The 22072-nt window shown below is 41.3% G+C and overlaps 1 protein-coding gene across 1 annotated transcript in view; it reads left to right on the plus strand.

The window, feature by feature from the left end:
• Positions 1 to 3367: 3367 nt before the first annotated feature.
• LOC307157233 (protein NLRC3-like) overlaps positions 3368 to 22072 on the plus strand; it is a 50857-nt gene continuing 32152 nt past the window's right edge. Inside the window, exon 1 of the mRNA XM_079869080.1 lies at positions 3368 to 3448. The gene's annotated coding sequence lies outside the window, so the exon portion shown is untranslated. The remainder of the gene's footprint in view (positions 3449 to 22072) is intronic.

The raw sequence follows: 22072 nt of genomic DNA on the forward strand, positions 1-22072 counted from the left end.
CCCAAAAAACGCAAATCGTCCTCCTTACAAAGCAAAACAAGCTGTATGGGGTCTATAGATGACCTTGTATGAGGAGAGATTTCTGACAGCGACATGTAAACAGCGAGTTGCTTGTGCTTTTTTCTCCCTGATCCAAGGGGATTCACCACTTCAAATGAATCCTGGTAAAGGATAATGGAGAATGAGGACATACACTGCTGAAAAATTTCCTTTTCTTTAAAAATCCTGCCATGTCTTAACATCCTCCAGTAAATGTGGGTCATCTGATCTGTCATCTTTGCATCAATGTACTGTGCTTTGACTGACTCATGGCTCAAAAGTGCTTTGAGGGTCTCCTTTACTGGAACATACTGCAAAAAGCAGTCCTTTCCTTTGGAATTTTTACCTAGATACACCTGTTCAGGTGCCACATAATTAAAATTTCTCTTGAAATATGTCTTCCGAGTGTCATCAGACCTAAATACTCCCTCATTATACAACCTCAGAAGATTACTCTTATTAAGACCAGCTATGATGTTATCAATATCCGGTGATGGCATATTTTGCTTTCTTAATTCATCTCTCAGTTTTGAAAAAATATGTTGCATGTTGCATGTTGCTGTCATGCATCACCTGAAATTCATCAATTAAAATTTGGATAGTGGTGGCTGGTAGCAACATTTTAGCTTGCATCCTCAAATAGAAGAGTGGCAAATTTGTCAAAAATGTGTCTTTATCATTGCAATTATCATCAACCTCAAAATGCACAAGACTGTCATCATGGATGTCACGGTCATGTCTACAGTTTGATGCATCAGCATCTATTATTACAGGGTTCTCCAAAGATTCTCTGTGTTTTCTGCTAATGTGAGATGTGAAAGTTGATTTTACAAGAAAATGTTTTTCACAGTTGGGAAAGGGGCAGGTAACTTTTTTCCCATCTCGTATATGCCATTTTAAATGGTCGCAGAAGCTATATGAAAATTTGGGGATGTATGCTCGCATCCCGCAACCTGACAAATCACAGCATCCGTTTGAGCAGGTCTGCAGTGAACCTTATTTGGTTGTGTGTGCTTACGACACATGTGTGACTTTAGTGCAGACAGAGTCTGAAAACTACAAGGACAAGTCGGCAAACCACAGTTGAACCTAAAATTAGCCAGGTTCCTATGCATTATGATATGGTGGTAAAATCTGTAATGCATTCGCACAGATAACTTGCAGTGTTTGCATACAAACTGCACAACCATCTTGACTGCTGCTTTTTTAAACAGTCTGTTAAAGATAGAAATGCCAGTTTTCAGATAATGTTAACGTTTTAATATAAGAGTCAACGTTGGTATAATCACCAGCTTCTCCTCATTGAATTGATGTTAGCTTACCAGTTTTCTCGGTGTCACTAACTATTAGTCAATGTAAACTTTATTCACCCCGTTGAAGTCATCACAATGATGACGGCAGTCATGTAACATTACCTCACGCCTTGACAAACAGGCAGAAAAAAAGTCTCTTGACGACAGGAATATTGTCCTCGCATTTGCTTAACAACTCACTCAATTTGCAGCACTGGTTCGTGTTAGGTTGCTGTTAATAAGTGAATGCATTTGCAAATATCTCGGTTTTACATAAAATAATTACAGAAACAATACTAACCTTTTTGTTGAGTCTTTCCTCAGTTGTCCCAATCAATCGAAAAAAAAAACTTGAAAAGAAGTCTCCATTGTCATTGGTCAGTTTTTCGCGGGCATTGTCGCTACTGTAAATCGATTTACAGTAGAGAATAATTACAGTACTAAACATATATTTTCCCATAATACTTTGCTATTTACAGTATTATACTGTTGGCACATTTAACAGTATTATATTGTACATATTACAGTATAATACTGTTCAAATTACAAAAATCCATTACAGTGTATAGTTTAGTTTAATTACGGTTATAACGTATTTGTCATCTGCTTGTATGTATCCACTATTAATAGCCTACAAGTCTGCTGTTTCGGACCAGGTCCGAATGATGATCAAAAATATACTGATGAGTTTAATAAAGTTTATTGTACATCACACAAAAGATGAAGCGTCAGTTTTACTCCAGAAAATCACCGTAAGAGCTGAGTAAACACAGTATAAGAAGTCCGCAAGAACATATATGAATTTAGGTAGAGTTGAGGGAGCATTTCTTTGAAAACAAAATAATTCCACCTCGTCTTCAGCGGCTGCCTCAGATTTCAGGAGTAAATAGAGAGAGCTATGTGGATTAATACATCCAGCCACACAACACCTAAGCTTGGGAGACATTCTCGTCAGTGCAGCGATGGCGGATGTGTACAACTCGCTGTGAACTCGATCAGGGCGGGTCTATGTTGAAACGGCAGTGTCTGTCAACACTCGTGGGCGGGGCCTGTGCTGTAGTGATGTCACTAAAGCCGCATGCTGAAAACAGGTCGTTGGGAGACACTGCTGATGATTTATGGGGATTAATAAAAAAGGAGTGAGTGGATTTTTATCACTATTGGGTGGTTGTGTACACACACTGCCAACACACATGTCCAAACAGCATGCAAAAGTGAATTTTGCATAATAGGTCCTCTTTAACTTGACTTATAATATTATGGCTTATAATATTTCTGGATTTAATTGAAGTTTGAGAGTGCTACTTCTCTTGAGTTTATAGAAAGCAGAAGACTTTACTGACTGACTGAATTCACAATCTCTCTACTTGCTATAGGTGGGGATTTCAGTGTTGTGATTGACAGCGCTCTTGATAAATGTCCACAGGCCGACTCTCATCACTTAATTCAGAATATAAACCATTCCTGGAGAGACTTGATGTGACTGATGTCTGGAGATGGATGGGGTTTATTTGTTGTTGATATCTGAGGTAAAGCTGTGGTAAAGTATGCAAACATCACGTCAGCGTCACTACGGGAAGCAGAAAGTGTCTTCAGACTTCACGTCTCTGTTTTCAGCGACTCTCGCCGATCAGTTACATCAGCCGATGTCCAACACACCTAACATGACACATTCACAAGAGGAGCACATGGCAAGAACACATGAGGGAAAAGGGAATCACATGACAGGAACCTTAATTATAGGTAAATTACAAAATTAAAGACATGAAACGTGAAAGTGAAAACAAAACCCAAACCAGCGTGACTTTTTTTCTTCAATTATCTACAGTCTTCTGCAATGCCCTCCAAATCTCGTGAAGCCTGACACTGTGCACTTGGAGAACCAAATAAGAGACACAGAAACCAGATTGCTGCGGAGTTGTTTCTCAGTTTAATACAGTTGGACAGAGGATACATGTGTCAATACATGTGTTAGCCTGTTTTCTGCTTGTGTCAAAGTTGCAGGCAGGAAAACCATAAAGAGGAAGAGAAAGCGTAGACAGCGCACAGAATGCAAACTCAAACAGGGTGACAGAGAGCCAACACAGATTTAACACTGGCACAAATATCACATCACGGTAAGTCTTCAGGAATTAATCTTCAGGATTATAATGATATCGAGCTCTAGGGATTCTGCTTTTAGTTTAGATTAATTTACAGACTCTTTACAATCTGAAATATACAGAGGTGGAAAGTAAACATGTAAATGTTCAACACTTCCGCTCTTCTGTAGGCCAGGCGTTGGTTCACAGACGATCAGCTTTAGTGAGAAGATCGATTATGACAAACAGATGTATTTTTGATGGCTACAGAAAATCTATACTCTCCAATTAAAGTGTGTCTGGATTGTGATATTTAAAGGAAGAAATCCGAATAAATAATATGATCAATTATTTACTGTTTTTATTTCACCTCTGTGAAAATACTCAATAATAATAATAATAAACTAGATTAAAAAGTTCGTCGAGACAAACTTTAAGATGGCTTGAGAAAGTTTGGACCAGAAAGTTTGAAGAAGTTTATAGTTTGAAGTAGTTTAAAGTTTGAAGTTGTTAAGTTGGTGTTCTGGGTGGTTGCTATGGTGTTCTGGGTGGTTGCTATGGTGTTACTAGGCGGTTGCTATGGTGTTTTGGGTGGTTGCTATGGTATTACTAGGCAGTTGCTATGGTGTTCTGGGCGTTTGCTAAGGTATTTTGGGTGGTTGCAAGGGTGTTGCTATTGCTTGGGTGTCCCTATTTTCCTGAACTGCTTTTACATGCCCTTCACTCAAAGCATTCCTGATTTTGGATCCTCCTCCTTCCTAAAGTTATGTTCAGCCCACGCATCACACAGTGTTTGTGCCGCATTGACATTGAGCAGATGTTTTAAAAGAGTAATTAAATGTTGGTCAAACCGTGACTACAGTTGCTATGTCAGTGTTGTTTAATGAGGAAGAGGTTTTGTTGGACACTGACATTTCCAAATTTAAAAAATGTGTCAAAAAGTTACAAAAGTGTCAAAGACGAATCCCATGAGCTGTTCTTCTCAGTCAGATGATGGGTTGATGAACACGAAGAGTCTGAAAGTGATGTTAGTGGAAACGCACAGATGGATGTGGAGAGTGCTTACTCTTTCACCAAAATTCAGTCCTTTTTACAAAGAGCCAAAGGCTTGAGATCAGTTAAAGTTGAGTTTTTCTCAGATCTAAAGTTGTTCCTTGATTGAATGCATGCCAATCAAAAACAGACGTGACACAAATAACACGTTTGAAAAATGATTACTGACTTTAATGCATTTAATTGATATATTAAATATCCCAAAATTAGGCTATTTATTTAGGATTTTGTGTCTCGATTAATCTGTCAGACACTAAACATGGCATCTCCTTTCATAGTTATGCTGACGATACCCAAGTCTATTTGCCTCTGGGATCAAATAACATGGGTTTAGATACTCTGCTGGCTTGTCTAGCAGAGGTAAAGGCCTGGATGTCCCTAAATTTTCTTCACCTTAATAAAGGCAAAACTGATATCATAGTTTTTGAACCATCAGAAGCTGCTAGCTCCCTTTGCTCAAATTTTGGCTCCTTATCTCCATGTGTGAAACCATTAGTGAAGAATCTGGGCGTGGTTTTCGATAGTGCTCTCAAATTTGACAAACAGATTAGTACGGTAGTCAAAACCAGTTTTTTTCATCCCAGAGTCCAGGCCAAAGTTAAATAATTTCTTTCTTTTAAGGACTTTGAAAGAGTGATTCATGCTTTTATTTCGACAAGGCTTGACTATTGTAATTCCCTGTATTTGGGCACTAACCAAGCAACTCTTAACCGTCTGCAAATGGTGCAGAATGCAGTTGCTAGGCTCCTTACTGGTGTGTGCAAACGAGAGCACATTACCCCTGTTCTTAAATCTCTGCATTGGCTCCCAATCCGTTACAGAATTGATTTTAAAGTTTTGATGCTGGTTTTTAAATCCTTGAATGGATTGGCTCCTGTATAAGTTTCTGATTTACTTTCCATCCACAATCCTGGAAGGTCTCTTAGGTCATCCAACCAGAGACTGTTAAATGTTCCGCGGGTCAGATTAAAAACGAGAGGAGATCGAGCTTTTGCCGTTGCTGTACCAAAACTTTGGAACAGCATACCTGTTTTTATTAGAAATGCCACTACACTACATGAGTTTAAAGCTAAACTCAAAACCTATCATTTTTTTTGGGCTTATAATTGTAGCTGATTTGTGCGGTGTCTGGTATGTTCTGTGTTTTTGTCTTGTATTTTATGTTGTAAATGGTGTTAATTCCAATGTTATGTGCAATAATGTACAGCACCTTGGTCAACAACCGTTGTTTTTAGTGGTGCTATATAAATAAAGTTGAGTTGAGTTATTAAAGATTTTAAGAACTATATAAAAACTCCATAGTAACCATCTTTGACAACTACCAACCACCTTGTAACACCATAGCAACTACCAAAAATACCTTAGCAACCACCCTGAACACCCTAGCAACATCTAGAAACGCTCTAGTAACCACCAAAAATACCCTAGCAGCCTCCCAGAACACCCTAGCAACTGCCTAGCAACCACCCAGAACACCTAGCAACCGCCTAGCAACCACCCACAATACCCTAGCAACTGTCTAGCAACGCCCTAGCAACCACCCAGAATACCCTAGCAACCGCTTAGCAACCACCCAGAATACCTTGGAAACCGCCCAGAACACCATAGCAACCGCCTAGTAAAACCCTAGCAACCGTGCCGAATTTTGCCACTGCATGCACCACTCACATTTTCTTCAGGAAATGTACATTCTAGTTTTCGAGTGAGAGAGACGAAAACTGTGTAATTTCAGTGGTCCTCTCTGTGTTGTTTGAGGATGCCACAGTCGTCATGGCAACTCCCAACTCCCAACTGTCACTCCGAATTCAGAAAATGCAAATGTCCAGTGCAAACTCATTATAATTAAAGTAGTTTAAATAAAACATACATAAACTATATATAAATTGAAATAGACATAAATAAATACAAAATAATATATATATATATATATATATATATATATACAGGGCTGGACTGGGACAAAAAATCGGCCCTGGCATTTTGGCCCATACTGGCCCACGGCCACTAGGCCTACATATGATCAAAAACATAATGTACTCCTTTTCCTTAAAACCACTAATGCCATGTATTGAGTGAGTAGGAACGAGCGAGAGTTAATATATGAAATAACCAAAAAAAGTCATTTATTAAAACAAGCATTAAAAAAAACTATACTCCACAGTGATGAATCCTAAAACAAGCTATAAGATGCACTGACATAGCAATACCAGTGTTTCTCACAGGTTTTTTGTAAAACTGTGGTGGATGGTCCTCAGGTTCTCTAGGGGGGTTCGGGGGCATGCTCCCCCGGAAGAAAATTTTGTGCATTTTAATGTTAAATTCTTCAATCTGGTGCACTTTGAGAGTTCAAAATTAAAAGCTCTAACCCATATTCAGTGTGCAAATTGAACAAAGAAAAACTCAATCCTCTTTTAGTTAGTGTCTGTCTACATTGCACTAATAATAGTTATAATATTAATCCCATGGCAGTAATAGCCATATATTGTAAAACAAATGCACTGAGAAATAAAGGAAACTTTCATAATTCGTTTTGTACTTTTATTTTGATGGAAACTGCATCGAGCTTTTATTTTGGCGGAACAAAATCAAAATTGATTTTGGTTTACAAACGCGTCTCATTACAATTCTAGTCAAATTCGGTAATCGTTTAGGCGGCAGGTATAAGGCTTTTGCGGCGCTGCCTGTCACTTTAGGGGATTTTTTTCTCGATTGATTACATTCACTTATTCTCACCAAGAAAGTTATTTTGACAATTGTGTGTGAATTTATCTATTCGGGCGCAAAGAAGATGCAAAAGATAACTCACGCACTGTTTCATGCGCACGAAAACTAATCAAGTTATTTTAAATAGCAGTGAGATTATACAGTGGCAGCACTGATCTGATGTATATAAATGTCATTTATATAGATCAGTGAAAGGTGGCCTATTACAGCTGCAATTTCTTTAACTTTGAAACAAAACAATGTTTTTTGCCGGCCTTCCAGCAAATAATTCATTTATTTTCATTTATTTGGTGGTGGAATCTGTCTCAAGTGCTTGTCGTTTTTTCTCTCTCAACTTCTCGGTCCTTCCTTTACGTTTAGATATTTTGTATCGTTGCACATCATCACATGAATTCGCTCAAGTTGTAAAGCGGCCGCTTTGCAAGTCTGTAACTTGATTCTGATTGGCCAATGCTCAGTGAACGTGCTCAGCACACGTTTAACCTACCTGTCAGTCTCGCAGCTCGCATTAGCTTCATGCGGCCAATGAGAGAGGCACATAAGCCCGGAATTGGACTATACAACAATATACTTACGAATATATTGACGATTAATATTGATTTAAAAACAAAATACATCACGCACGGCACCGGCCCACACAAACCGCGGCCCACCGGGAATCTCCCGGTAGTCCCGATGGCCAGTACATGCCTGTATATATATTACTACACTTAAATACACTACACTAATATATATATAACACTTAAATATTTTTGTGACCCAAATATACAGAAATGGTGGCCATCTTGAAAATGGTCGCCATCTTGAATTTTTGAGTGGCACACATCTTTTTCCATGATAATGTTCCTTGAAGAATATTTGTACCAAATTTCATGATAGCATCGCCATTTGAAAAAAATATTAAAGATTCAAGAAAAATGGCGGCCATCTTGAAAAATGGTTGCCATCTTGAATTTTTGAGGGACAAGCACCATTTTCCAAAAAAACATTCTGAAGAGAGTATTTTCACAAAATGTTATGCCTACATCACTGTTTGAACGATTGACATAATGAGCATTTGACAGAAATAGCGGCCATCTTGAAAAAATGGCCGCCATGTTGAATTTTTGGGTGGCCAACGCCTTTTTCCCAAAAAGTGACCCTTAGAGAGTATCTGTGCCAAATTTCATGCTTTTATACCAATTTGAACGATTCTCTTGAAATATGTCATTAATCTGCTGCACTAAGGGGGATATGAGGGAGGAAAGCACGGTAATTTGAAAATATTACAAGTTTTCTACTGATACAAAGCTTAATTCTTAATCCTGAAGTATCCCTTTAAAGTGCTCATATTATACTTTTTGTTTTTTTCCCTTTCCTTTATTGTGTTATCTTTTTTTGTGCATGTTATAGGTTTACAAAGTGAAAAAGCCCAAAGTCCACCCCAAAGGGACTTACCATGTCCCACAGAAAACACTGTTCACCATCTGCTCTATTGTAGTCCAGCCTTTACTTCAGAGACAAATGTGCTCACTTTGTAACACGTTATAATGCTCGCCTAGCTGCAAAACATAATGTTGTATGTAACTTTGAAATGTGTTTTACCTATTTTGATACCAATGTGAATCAGCAAAAATGGAAATGTCACTTTTTTAGAATATTCTATTTTAAAGATCATTTATAAAATCCACAAAAGTTTACGAGTGTTTATTTTAAGTGTTTTATTCTTGTTTTGCATATTCACATTTTTATAAATGCCACCTCTGATGCAGATTCTGTTTTCTCTGCAGTGGGAAAAAAATATTTTTTGTTGATACTAGTCAATTTGATTGGTAAAAGCCATGTAGTGACTTAAAATGTATAGAATTTGACATAAAAGATGACAGTTAGGGGGAAATTACCTTTATAAATGTAAAAAAAAAAAAAATGCAATGAGAATCAATTTAAGATTATTGGTTCAGAATAAATGACTTTTACAACATAAAAATTGAACACTTTACTGAAGTAGTTAGTTATTGCACCACCACAGGATTTTATAAGGGTAGAGATTTTATTATAATATTAGGTCAATGTAGCTTACATGAGTGAGTCGCTCGTTGTGTGAGGAGAGTGAGTCGCTCGTTGTGTGAAGAGAGTGAGTCGCCCGTTGTGTGAGGAGAGTGAGTCGCTCGTTGTGTGAGGAGAGTGAGTCGCTCGTTGTGTGAGGAGAGTGAGTCGCCAGCTGAGGAGAGTGAGTCGCTCGTTGTGTTCGGAGAGTGAGTCGCTCGTTGTGTGAGGAGAGTGAGTCACCAGCTGAGGAGAGTGTGTCGCCAGCTGAGGAGAGTGAGTCGCTTGTTGTGTGAGGAGAGTGAGTCACCAGCTGAGGAGAGTGAGTCGCTAGAGTGTGAGGAGAGTGAGTCGCCAGCTGAGGAGAGTGAGTCGCTTGTTGTGTGAGGAGAGTGAGTCACCAGCTGAGGAGAGTGAGTCGCTAGAGTGTGAGGAGAGTGAGTCGCTCGTTGTGTGAGGAGAGTGAGTCGCTGCGTGAGGAAAGTGAGTCGCTCGTTGTGTGAGGAGAGTGAGTCGCTCATTGTGTGAGGAGAGTGAGTCGCCAGCTGAGGAGAGTGAGCCGCTCGTTGTGTGAGGAGAGTGAGTCGCTCGTTGTGTGAGGAGAGTGAGTCGCCAGCTGAGGAGAGTGAGCCGCTCGTTGTGTGAGGAGAGTGAGTCACTGTGTGAGGAGAGTGAGTCGCCAGCTGAGGAGAGTGAGTCGCTAGTGTGTGAGGAGAGTGAGTCGCTCGTTGTGTGAGGAGAGTGAGTCGCTCGTTGTGTGAGGAGAGTGAGTCGCCAGCTGAGGAGAGTGAGTCGCTCGTTGTGTGAGGAGAGTGAGTCGCTGTGTGAGGAGAGTGAGTCGCTCGTTGTGTGAGGAGAGTGAGTCGCCAGCTGAGGAGAGTGAGCCGCTCGTTGTGTGAGGAGAGTGTGTCGCCAGCTGAGGAGAGTGAGTCGCCAGCTGAGGAGAGTGAGCCGCTCGTTGTGTGAGGAGAGTGAGTCGCCAGCTGAGGAGAGTGAGCCGCTCGTTGTGTGAGGAGAGTGAGTCGCCAGCTGAGGAGAGTGAGTCGCTCGTTGTGTGAGGAGAGTGAGTCGCCAGCTGAGGAGAGTGAGCCGCTCGTTGTGTGAGGAGAGTGTGTCGCCAGCTGAGGAGAGTGAGTCGCCAGCTGAGGAGAGTGAGCCGCTCGTTGTGTGAGGAGAGTGTGTCGCCAGCTGAGGAGAGTGAGTCGCTCGTTGTGTGAGGAGAGTGAGTCGCTCGTTGTGTGAGGAGAGTGAGTCGCCAGCTGAGGAGAGTGAGTCGCTCGTTGTGTGAGGAGAGTGAGTCGCTCGTTGTGTGAGGAGAGTGAGTCGCCAGCTGAGGAGAGTGTGTCGCTCGTTGTGTGAGGAGAGTGAGTCGCCAGCTGAGGAGAGTGAGTCGCTCGTTGTGTGAGGAGAGTGAGTCGCTGCGTCAGGAAAGTGAGTCGCCAGCTGAGGAGAGTGAGTCGCTCGTTGTGTGAGGAGAGTGAGTCGCCAGCTGAGGAGAGTGTGTCGCCAGCTGAGGAGAGTGAGTCGCTCGTTGTGTGAGGAGAGTGAGTCGCCAGCTGAGGAGAGTGAGTCGCTCGTTGTGTGAGGAAAGTGAGTCGCTCGCTGTGTGAGGAAAGTGAGTCGCTCGTTGTGTGAGGAGAGTGAGTCGCTCGTTGTGTGAGGAGAGTGAGTCGCTCGTTGTGTGAGGAGAGTGAGTCGCTCGTTGTGTGAGGAGAGTGAGTCGCCAGCTGAGGAGAGTGTGTCGCTGCGTGAGGAAAGTGAGTCGCTCGTTGTGTGAGGAGAGTGAGTCGCTCGTTGTGTGAGGAGAGTGAGTCGCTCGTTGTGTGAGGAGAGTGAGTCGCTCGTTGTGTGAGGAGAGTGAGTCGCTCGTTGTGTGAGGAGAGTGAGTCGCCAGCTGAGGAGAGTGAGTCGCTCGTTGTGTGAGGAGAGTGAGTCGCTGCGTGAGGAGAGTGAGTCGCCAGCTGAGGAGAGTGAGTCGCTAGTGTGTGAGGAGAGTGTGTCGCCAGCTGAGGAGAGTGAGTCGCTCGTTGTGTGAGGAGAGTGAGTCACTGTGTGAGGAGAGTGAGTCGCCAGCTGAGGAGAGTGAGTCGCTCGTTGTGTGAGGAGAGTGAGTCGCTCGTTGTGTGAGGAGAGTGAGTCGCCAGCTGAGGAGAGTGAGTCGCTCGTTGTGTGAGGAGAGTGAGTCGCTGCGTGAGGAAAGTGAGTCGCTCGTTGTGTGAGGAGAGTGAGTCGCTCGTTGTGTGAGGAGAGTGAGTCGCTCGTTGTGTGAGGAGAGTGAGTCGCTCGTTGTGTGAGGAGAGTGAGTCGCCAGCTGAGGAGAGTGAGTCGCTGCGTGAGGAAAGTGAGTCGCTCGTTGTGTGAGGAGAGTGAGTCGCTCGTTGTGTGAGGAGAGTGAGTCGCTCGTTGTGTGAGGAGAGTGAGTCGCTCGTTGTGTGAGGAGAGTGAGTCGCTCGTTGTGTGAGGAGAGTGAGTCGCCAGCTGAGGAGAGTGAGTCGCTCGTTGTGTGAGGAGAGTGAGTCGCTGCGTGAGGAGAGTGAGTCGCCAGCTGAGGAGAGTGAGTCGCTAGTGTGTGAGGAGAGTGTGTCGCCAGCTGAGGAGAGTGAGTCGCTCGTTGTGTGAGGAGAGTGAGTCACTGTGTGAGGAGAGTGAGTCGCCAGCTGAGGAGAGTGAGTCGCTCGTTGTGTGAGGAGAGTGAGTCGCTCGTTGTGTGAGGAGAGTGAGTCGCCAGCTGAGGAGAGTGAGTCGCTCGTTGTGTGAGGAGAGTGAGTCGCTGCGTGAGGAAAGTGAGTCGCTCGTTGTGTGAGGAGAGTGAGTCGCTGCGTGAGGAAAGTGAGTCGCTCGTTGTGTGAGGAGAGTGAGTCGCTCGTTGTGTGAGGAGAGTGAGTCGCTCGTTGTGTGAGGAGAGTGAGTCGCCAGCTGAGGAGAGTGTGTCGCCAGCTGAGGAGAGTGAGTCGCTAGTGTGTGAGGAGAGTGAGTCGCCAGCTGAGGAGAGTGAGTCGCTAGTGTGTGAGGAGAGTGAGTCGCCAGCTGAGGAGAATGTGTCGCCAGCTGAGGAGAGTGAGTCGCTAGTGTGTGAGGAGAGTGAGTCGCTCGTTGTGTGAGGAGAGTGAGTCGCTCGTTGTGTGAGGAGAGTGAGTCGCCAGCTGAGGAGAGTGAGTCGCTCGTTGTGTGAGGAGAGTGAGTCACCAGCTGAGGAGAGTGTGTCGCCAGCTGAGAAGAGTGAGTCGCTCGTTGTGTGAGGAGAGTGAGTCACCAGCTGAGGAGAGTGTGTCGCCAGCTGAGGAGAGTGAGTCGCTAGAGTGTGAGGAGAGTGAGTCGCCAGCTGAGGAGAGTGAGTCGCTCGTTGTGTGAGGAGAGTGAGTCGCTGCGTGAGGAAAGTGAGTCGCTCGTTGTGTGAGGAGAGTGAGTCGCTGCGTGAGGAAAGTGAGTCGCTCGTTGTGTGAGGAGAGTGAGTCGCTGCGTGAGGAAAGTGGACGACGCTTTGCTGGAGACCTAGCCTGACTTCGTCATACTCATATTCTAGTCAGAATGTGAGTCTGATACTGCTCCATAGAGATTTGATTATGGGGCGTGTCTCAACCGAACCAGGAAAAAAACAAAAAACTCTGCACTCAATTGGATAGACCTACAACCAATCAGAGCAATGGAGTAAATGACGCATGTTCTTCATTCATATTTTCAACCAACAAAATGTTGCGGCTTTCTGTTCCTCTTTTAAAATGAATGCGCTGTGGTCTGTGGATATCTTCTATAACAGACGCGATGGCGGAATCTACACATGATGTTTCATAAACAAAGTTCGGGAGGAGCACAATCCAATATCAACTTGTCATCAAACAATACCATGTCTAACGTTACCCTATATCAGCATGAGGAAGCATATTCACTCTGTCAACTTACCTAACACTCCTTGACAGTTTTTCAGCATCCCTCCACCACCCCGAATCCTCACTCTTGTCTTGTTCTCTCACAACCAGGAATACGGGGGGAGTATGGCTACCGAGCCCACAGCCCTCTCCTCGGACAGCACGTCATATACGCATATCTGACTTATTTGTGTGAACTCGTGAAATCTCATATATACGCATTTATTCTATCTGACTTATTTGTAAGTGTGAACTCGTGAAATCTCAATTATCCAGCTGCACTCGTCTTTGTTGTAAACTAATTCAAATCAAGCGCTCTTTGGTGACGTGAGTGATTACGTAACCGCAGATCATCTGTCCATCAACGATTAAAGCCCGCCCTGGCAATTTGATTGGCTCGGCCTTTTGGGAGGCTAATTACTCCTCAACGGATCGAGTCCAGACCGAACTTCCCGACCAAAAAATGTTTTTAATGTAAAAACATTAAACGGGCTTAATGTAGGCGCGTTGCGCGTGGGAAGCGCGCTCATAATCCGCCGGCACGACCACAACATTGCCCAACATCAAATGGCAAACGTAATGCAAGCGGAACGAATCTGCTTGTTATTGTGTGGTTGAAGGACCGTTTATCAGTTTGGACCAGTGCACCGCGAGCCGATCTTGATCAAGTGACACTGTTACTACACAGCGCTAATAAGAGATCCAGGAAAGAAAGCATTTGAATTCGCCACAGAAGTAATAACATCGCTGCGAGATCTAGTGAGAAACATTGACATTTCTCCGTTACGGAGAACAACGGAGAACGGATCAAACAGCGCTGACGTGGAAACCAGGAAGAAACATTGTGCCATGAATGAACTATCCAGTGTCCACAGATCTGCTAGCCTAGAAATCTAGACGCACCCTAGCGGCAGCAAAATGTATTTTGCAGCCAGGGTAGTCTAGCAACTCTCCATTGACTTTTGAGCTGCAAAAACCTAAATTGGGTCAAGTCAAGTCAAGTTTATTTATATAGCGCTTTTCACAACATAGGTTGTATCAAAGCAGCTTCACAGTAATAAATTAAAACAATACATCAATGTTTGTTTCTAGTGGAACGTCCATGTTTGGTAATGCTGATCAATAGTATCGTTGATTGATTAGTTAAATTAAATATCCCCAAATATCCCCAACTGAGCAAGCCAAAGGCAACAGTGGCAAGGAACCGAAAAACTCCATCAAGTGACCTAATGGAGAAAAAAAACCTTGGGAGAACCCAGGCTCAGTCGGGGGCCAGTTCTCCTCTGGCGTTTATGAACTAGAGACCGGATTTAACTGTAAGATTAAAAGTATTATATGAATGCCTGGCTGAAGAGATGCGTCTTTAATCTAGTTTTAAACTGGGAGAGCGAGTCTGAGCAACGAACAGTATCCGGAAGACTATTCCAGAGTTTTGGAGCTAAATGTGAAAATGCTCTCCCTCCTTTGGTGGATCTGGATATCCTAGGTATGACCAAAAGCCTCGAATTTAGTGACCTTAAAGAGCGCGATGGATTATAGGGCGATAGAAGATCGGTTAAATAGACTGGAGCTAAGCCGTTTAGGGCTTTATAAGTCAGTAGCAATACCTTGTAATTAATACGGGACTTTATAGGTAACCAATGTAGTGATGATAAAATTGGTGTTATTTGATCGTATTTTCTTGATCTAGTTAGAACTCTAGCGGCAGCATTTTGGACTAACTGTAGCTTGTTTATTGAGGATGCAGGACAACCAGCTAATAAAGCATTACAGTAATCTAGCCTCGAGGTCATGAATGCATGAACTAACTTTTCTGCATCAGAAACAGATAGCATATTACGTAGCTTAGCAATGTTTCTAAGGTGGAAAAAGGCTGTTTTTGTAACATATGAAATATGATTTTCAAAAGACAGGTTGCAGTCAAGTATAACACCCAGGTCTTTTACTGTAGAGGATGAAGTAACAGGACATCCTACTATGTTAAAGTTGTATTGTGAGAGGTTTTGTGGGTGGTTTTTTGAACCGATAAGTATTACCTCTGTTGGGTCAGGTCAATCACATCGTGTATAGAGTAGGCGGGGCGGGCTTAACATAATGACGACAGAGTTGCGACGGTTCCCTGGCTTGAAAACAAAGAATGGCTGCTGGCGAACAGTCTTTCGAGTCGGCTTTGGCCGCGACTCTGAGTACTTGGAGTTAAGTTTTTCTTTGAGAAAAGAGCAAAGAACAGCACTTAAGTCATTCTTAAAAAAGGAAGATGTGTTTGTAGTTTTGCTGGTGTTACACCAGATTCTGTGACCATCATAATATGTGACCGTAGTGGGCGCGGTTGTCTCTGGGCTGCGTGATCTACGCAAACAGCGTAACTTCTGACTATAAGCCAAAGGTGAAGTATTTACGACACGTTTGTTTAGAAATGCTTTTTTTGCCTGTCAGATATGGCAAAAGGTGAATCTATCATCTAACATTAGCTCAGCTGTTGGGAAAACGCTCTGGTTGGTTGAAGCGCTGTCCTATTGCGTGCAGAGGGAATTTGAAAGACAGCCGTTTATCCCGCCCCTCAGATTGAGCCGTGTCTATGGTGAGTTGCCAGACCTAACATCTTGATGTAGGTCTGGCTTGCCAGGCTACAGATCTGCAACATTCACCATGGATTTACTGTAGTAACACTAACTGCAACCATGTAAGTTTGGCAGTAATAGTAGGCTATAATGCCTTCAAGTAACATTACGTCGGTTTTATTTTGACAATATGAATAAAATTGCTGCCCTCAAATGTTAATCTGAACTAAAATAAACCTTTGTTTATAACTACTACAATATTACATTTAATTTTTTCCAGGAGCTGTTTTGTTTTATATGCTCTTAAGAAGAGTCAATTATAGCTCTAGAATTGCTCAAAGTAAAAAAATATCATACTTTATGATGTTATGATAAAAAATAATAATAAAAAAAATTAAATCAAGGAAATTTCTCTGGCATTTCTTTTTTTTTGCTGTATCAAAAACGTCCCGAACCGTGACAAGTGTATCGTATCGAACCGAACCGTGAATTTTGTGAACCGTTACACCCCTAATATCTATACATTGACACTAACCAAATTCATGTGATATACATCTTTAAATCACCCACATTCCAGCATTTTATATAACCAATTCGATTGAACACATATAACAAAGAAATCACAAAAACAATTCATAACCATACCTGCATGCATGAGTTGAAAAATGCAGTGATTATTTGTTGCATTAAAAGTAGTGCGTTTAATCAGCCTTCTCCTGTCAAACATTTGAACATAGAAAAGATATCAGCAGACACGCTTCACAGGCCAACTTTCACACTAACATACAACACAACGTGATACTGCATTCACTCGGTTAAACTTTCACTTATGCAGGAAAAACATCTTTAAGAGGGAAGATCACATACTTGTGCATACTCATTTACATTTTAACGAAACCAATCACTTAATTAGTGATTATTTATACTTGATGGCTGCTCTGTTAAGTCTTCGTCGTCGGTTAGGAACCTGGGTGTGCTCTTTGATACTAATCTTTCATTTGAAAGTCATGTGTCTAGTATCTGTAAAACCGCATTTTTCCATCTTAAAAATATATCTAAATTACGCCATATGCTCTCAATGACAAATGCGGAACAATTAGTTAATGCGTTCATGACCTCAAGGCTAGATTATTGTAATGCTCTACTGGGTGGTTGCCCTGCACGCTTAATAAACAAACTATAGCTAGTTCAAAACGCAGCAGCTCGAGTTCTTACCAGAACCAGGAAGTATGACCATATTAGCCCTGTTCTGTCAACACTGCACTGGCTCCCTATTAAACATCGTATTAATTTTAAAATATTGCTGATTACTTACAAAGCACTAAATGGTTTAGCTCCACAGTACTTGAGCGAGCTCTTAACGCATTATAGTCCTTCACGTCTATTGCGATCTCAAAATTCTGGCCAGTTAATAATACCTAGAATATCAAAATCGACTGCTGGCGGTAGATCCTTTTCCTATTTAGCACCAAAACTTTGGAATAGTCTTCCTAACATTGTCCGGGAAGCAGACACACTCTGTCAGTTCAAAGCCAGATTAAAGACACATCTCTTTGACCTAGCATTCACATAACACATTATAAACTTCTATAATTCAATGTTAGGCTGCATAGATCAGGTCAGCCGGAACCGGGAACACTTCCCATAAATCCTGATGTACTCGTTACATCATAAGAAGAATGGCATCTACACTAATATCAGTCTCTCTGTTTATCCCGAGGTTTTCCTACAGCCTGCCGGATCCAGGCCGTATCCGGATCTGACGAAGGACCTTCGCCTGGACCCGATGTCATAGCGGGGTGCTAAAGTGCCAACTAGTTTCTCCTTATGGAGGATCCCTTTCCCACTCTACAGATAAAGCGTTGTCAGGAAAATTCGATTCACGTATCTACCCCGAAGTGATAAAATTGTATCAAAATGTTAAGGCCAGACAAGTAGTTTTTAAAGGCTTGGTTTGTAGGGAATTACAAACCTGTGCACATATATTCAAATGCGCACACCAATAGACTGAACTCATAATATGCATGTGCACGCCATCAGCGTTCTCACAGGTTTCGCATTTAAAGTCTGTGTAGAGTTTCCTGTTAAAACGGTGTCGTGTTAGTGGCCCCTAAGTTAACAACTAATGATCGTTGCGATGGAAGTGAATCAATCAAATTAACTTTAGCTGGACAATAACTTAATTCAAGAACTGCTAAAAACTGCATTCAAAAAATCTCTGTTACTTTAAACTATCCTTGTATCTCTGTAAAGCCGCTTTGGAACAATCTACATTGTTAAAAGCGCTATATAAATGAAGATGACTGACTTGACTTGACTACACGATTGTCATGGCCAAAATAATTAATGATAAAAATATATTGCAATATCTATAGAAATCTTGAAGAAATATAATGCTTTCAGTCAAAGAGCCTTTATTTTCTTTATTTTGGTTAATGAATCTCAAAATTGCATACAAAGGGAAATGCTAACCATTTTAGCTTAGCACTAGCAGTGCTGCCAACTTTGAGTTTAGCTTGCTGTGGGGATTATGGAGCGGTATTTATTGTTTGAATTTTGTAATAAAATTGACAGAATTTGAAGCTGAGACTTTTTCATATCAGAGTAATCTGCTCTTGTCTGTTAGAATCAGTGTCTTTGCTCTGTGATTTTTCACTGCGTGAGAATATGGTTGTGTAACGCAAGTAAGTGTGAGAACAGTGTCAATAGCTTGAGTCTTGCACTGAATGTCTGAGAGTTGGCAGCACTGGCACTAGTCTAGACTTGTAAGTAAGTTTTTCTCCCCGAATCATGGAAGCAAACACGTTATTTTGCGAAGAGATCTCTAATTTCTAGGGCTGGGACGATACATCTATCTCCCGATTCGATACTATCACGATACTTGGGTGCAGATATGATGTATTGTGATTTTTTTAACAATTGTGATTCTACAAGTATTGCGCTTCGATTTTGCAACATATTGCAATTTTTTTTTAACACTAGACCATGGGGAAAAGTTAAATCATACACTTATACAGACCGTACATGATGTATAAGATGAGTCATATTTACTAAAACAAATCATCACATCTTTCTGACTTTTATTTCAGGACTATCATACAATACTACAGTCTCTTGAATAAATGATTTAACAATTTTTAACAGTCACTTAGTGGCGAAACAATGTAATCGATAAATACGTTATTTTAAGTACCAAGTTTCTATCAAAAGCTGATTTTGATCGCTATCGTAGACTTTAAACTTTTATCCAAGTACTTCTATCATAATTTGAACTATTGCATCACAGAAATAATGATACTATGAGGCTGAAAAGACTGTTTGTGAAGCGCTTTCAGGACGACTCTCTCCGGGTCAGCGGCAGCGCCAACACAGATCTGAATGTTGTGATATGATTTTGTCAAAGTTTAATTGACAAATAATTAAATTGACAATCCAGACTGATTGAAAGATTGCGAGTGTGTTTGATGGAGATCAGTCTTTTAAAGATGAATGGTGCAGCTCTACTGTCTTATCTCTCTCTCTGCATATGAGCAGCGCGAGGGCTTTCAGTGCGTTGAGTCTCGCGTCTCTTCCACGCGTCCACTTGTGATGTTACGTCACTCAACACTCAAAGATAACAACACATTTCATCCTCTGTTCAGAATATCAATTCTGAAAAAAAAAAAAAAAAGATTTTAGAATCATTAAAAAAGAAATCGTGATAGCTAGGTGAATAGATTTTTTCTCCCAGCCCTAATAAAAACAAAAGCAAGGCATCACTATTGTTATTGCTCATTCTTCTTCTTCTTCACAAAAGTTTTTCCTGCAGCTTTTGTCACAGACCCACGAATGAGGCGTCAAAACATGCGGATTATTGAGGAGAGGTGTGCTATGACTTTTAGTTGCGATCAGGGGCGAAAAAGTCGCAGAAAAAGTCCCATAGACTTTGCATTGCGACAAACTTTGACGAGTCATAGCTCAGAGCGAGGATTTCGCAGAAACGTGTGATTTACCACATTTGAAGAGGCTGGCAGGCTCTAAGAACCAGTGGCGGCTGCTGGTCTTTCAAAGAGGGGAAGCTCATTTTCGGCCTACATCATAAAATTTTTACATTTATTTATACGTAAATGCTGCCCTACGTTCCTTTTCAAGAAAATGCTCTGTGACCCTGTCGTACCAACTAGGCGTCTTTTCCAGTGACTTGACCAGTGTCCTCTCAATGGCCAGCAGAGTTAGGTATAATTGTATAAATATAATAATATAATAAAGGTATAAATAATAATATATTAAAGTATAATAATACTACTAATAATAATATTTTTTGAATTATTTTAATAATTATTTTTTAATTATTACTACTAATAATATAAAAATATAATAAGTAATAATATAATAAAGATATAAATATATAATTGTGTGAAATGTATTATGAAAATTGGCAAGCAATTTCGAAAAGCGAATACCAAGAAATAGGTTGCTGCAGTTTGTCTTTCGACTATACTTCCAAAATCCGCGATGGGACTGAGCTCGAATAGCTTCAGCGTCAGCAACTTTGATGAGTCGTTCATGAACGATCCGTTCATTGTGTCTGTCACGTGACAAATGAACCAAAGACTCGGAAGGTAAAGTAATTATTATTTTTGATGGCATTATAATGATTTCTTAATTCAGAATATGATCAAGATTGCGTTGGTGGATGTGTTCAGGGAATTTGCCTGTTAAAAGTATAATATTTAAAGCCCCTTAAATGAACGAAATGACTCGAAAAAAGATTCGTTCATTTTGATTAACAAGATCGAAGAAAGTCAGTAAAATGATCCGAACTTCCCATCACTATTGTATGAAATAGCTGTCAATCAAAAGGAGACGCAGCCTTTCGACAGACCCTCCAATCATCAGGCAGAAGCCCGGAGGCCAGGCCAGCCCACTCCTCATTCACTGCAGAGACGCTGAGCGTCTGTGGGCGGGACATAATCGCAGCATTTATCCAATGACCGTCTAGTTTGAAGCACTGAAAAAAAACTGTTCAAAGCAGCTCCATTGAAGTCAGTGGACGCTGGGCTTCAACAGGGAAATACACTGTGACGCTACGGGAATGATGAGAAGGAAATCGAGTCAGCCGACCTGCTATATGCACTGATTCTGAACGAACTAGTCTTTGAGATTAACGTGTTCTAATGCATTTTTAGTCAATAAAATGTTAACACAATAGTATATATTTAACCATTATTTTTTTGACATTATAGGGGAAGCCGAGCTTCCCTTGCAGTCTCATGGCTCGTTTCCACTGAGCGGTACGGTACGGTAGGCAATTATTTGCGTTTTCCACTGTCAAAACCGTACCGTACCACTTTTTAGGTACCCTTCCGTTGGGGTACCTAGCACAGTGGTACGGTACTAAAGGGTGGAGCTAGACTCACTGCAGAACGTTGATTGGTTGACAGTATCGTCACTTGTGCGTGCTACAAGGGGAATGACAACATAAAAGCCCATTTTTTAATATACAGTTGAAATATAATACTACTGTTTTTGCATCATGAAATGTAGTTTTAAGAGTTTTTCAGGCGAGAATGTAGTTGTTTAAAGCTCAAATCTGTGGTTTATTTTTAAAGATTTATGAAAATTTTATCCAGGTTGTGAGATCCAGACGATCACCGGGCGCTCGGCGCTCATGTTCTCCGCCTGGAACAGCTTTTCCTCGGCTAGTCGTTCTGACGTTTGCCGCGGACTCTGGCGTCTCTGTAGTGGTTAAACATGAGATATAATTCGTCTTGTGTAGACCTAACGGTCGATCTTTGATCTCGTGAATCTATAATTTGTTCCCTGGCCAATCGTGTTGGCTGAGGGCTAAGTTAAGTTTCATAACTTTATAAGCTATTTAACTTTACCCTTGTATGGTTAGACTAGAGCACTGACTTTGTATGTTTGACTGAATTGTTTGCTTTATTTGTATAGCTTCTTGTACATTTTACTTATACTTTTATAATGGCTAATATTGATAAAACTGAAATTTAACAAAAAGAGTTTTGTCATTTTAAATTTTAATACAACGAAGATGATCTGCAACATCTGTTGTTTAGTACATATTGCCTGGACCATATTAAAATGTTTAATATTTTTATATTATATTTAAACGAAAAGAGGCTGGGTTGTTTTTTATATTTTGTTTTGTTATAAATAGGCTAACGTTATATGCAGTGAATATAATCAATACGCGTTGCCTGAACCACATTTGTGTGGCTATAATGTTTAAGATTTCTTTAAATGAAAACGAAAAGAGGCAGTGTGGTGTTTTATAACATATTTCGTTTTATTGTTGCCAAAAATATACATACAGAGATAACCGGAGTAGCAGAGCGAGCTGAGTGACGCGCGCTGTTCCATCTGCAGAATAACCGGACTTGTGATAAACACTCTGAGAAGCAAGAACAAGATCTGCTGTGTGTCATCCA

The sequence above is a fragment of the Squalius cephalus genome, assembly GCF_949319135.1.
Source record: "Squalius cephalus genome assembly, chromosome: 4".
In the NCBI taxonomy this organism is placed as follows: Eukaryota; Metazoa; Chordata; class Actinopteri; order Cypriniformes; family Leuciscidae; genus Squalius; species Squalius cephalus.